This window comes from Octopus bimaculoides, chromosome 18 (genome assembly GCF_001194135.2).
Source record: "Octopus bimaculoides isolate UCB-OBI-ISO-001 chromosome 18, ASM119413v2, whole genome shotgun sequence".
NCBI classification, from domain to species: Eukaryota; Metazoa; Mollusca; class Cephalopoda; order Octopoda; family Octopodidae; genus Octopus; species Octopus bimaculoides.
Window position 1 is genome coordinate 9,646,008 of NC_068998.1, and position 1,434 is coordinate 9,647,441.

General features: G+C 36.8%; 1 protein-coding gene across 1 annotated transcript in view; it reads left to right on the plus strand.

The window, feature by feature from the left end:
- The first annotated feature begins 1,301 nt into the window (after positions 1 to 1,301).
- Positions 1,302 to 1,434, plus strand: part of LOC106878913 (glycoprotein-N-acetylgalactosamine 3-beta-galactosyltransferase 1) — a 74,595-nt gene continuing 74,462 nt past the window's right edge. Inside the window, exon 1 of the mRNA XM_052974334.1 lies at positions 1,302 to 1,384. The gene's annotated coding sequence lies outside the window, so the exon portion shown is untranslated. The remainder of the gene's footprint in view (positions 1,385 to 1,434) is intronic.

Here is a 1,434-nt window from a genome sequence, read left to right on the forward strand (position 1 = left end):
ATATATATATATATATATATATATATATACTGGTTTGTTTGCTAGCCTGAGGGTAAGTAGTCGAACAAACGGTGTTATAATGCAAATAAACCGGAACAAACTTGCAAGATTCGATGCAGAAGCAGAAGCAGCTTTTTGCCTTCTGTTGCACAAAAGTTGCAACTGGTGAGTGAAATACAGATTTGTTCCCAGCACTGCTGATTCGTAAATGTTTCTAAGTTCGGAAAGCGAAATCCGATTGTGGCGTTATGACGTGTGTGGGAGATGATTAGAAGTTTCATTCATGGGATTCAAGCCCTGTCATATCTAATTAACAATGCAACAATGCAACCGTACTTTCGCTGTTACATGCAGACCGCTGGAACCACATCATATTCCACTTCGTTTATATTTTCATGAGATTTCTGAGTAGGTTTAAAAGAGATGAGAAAACGAAAAAGAAGGAATAGAAGCGTGGCGAGAACCGACAAAGAACCTTTGACGTGTTTGTATAATCTCTTCGTACATCGAATCAGAATTGTAGGTTCTATTCGCGGTTAAGCAATTCTGTTTTCATTTTCCGACTATTTCCGATTGTATTTAATAAAAATAGTTTGAAGAGATTAATCGATGCTACTAGACGTACTTCTCATGTCATTGCTAGTCTTATCGTTGTTACGTGGCTCCAGTTCGGGATTGATCCTGGAGACTTATGATCAAATAGAGTGGAGGCGCAATGGCCCAGTGGTTAGGGCAGCGGACTCGCGGTCACAGGATCCTTCATCAGTTGTTGGTTGTCTTTCTACTCTCATATTTCTAGTATTTAACAATAATATATATAAATATAAAGGTGCATGTATGGCCGTGCGATAAGAATCTTGCTTCCCAACCACATGGTTCCAGGTTCATTCCCACTGCGTGGTACCTTGGTTAGCTGCCTTCTACTATAGCCTCGGGCCGACCAAAACCTTGTGAATGGATTTGGTAGACGGAAACTGAAAGAAGTCCGTCCTACGTGTGTGTGTGTGTGTGTGTGTGTGTGTATGCGTGTATTTATGCATGTGTGTATATATGTGTGTGTGTGTGTGTGTGTGTGTGTATGTATATTTGTATGTATGCGTGTATTTATGCATGCATGTGTGTATATGTGTGTGTGCGTCTATGTATGCGTGTGCTTGTGTGTATACATATACTTATATAATGTTGATATTATGAACCAGATGATATATATAAATTACTAATAAGCGTAAATAATTGTTATTGTTGTTGTTGCCGCCGTTATCTACATATCATTAATTCTGTTTTTCCTCTTTGTCTTTTAACAGACCAAACAGAATTGAGGGAAATATATATTTATTATAACACTAATTGGATTTTATAAACTTTTATACAACGAAAAATAAAGGTAAGATGTTTTTTCTTATTTCTTTTTTTTTTATATTTATTCATTTATTT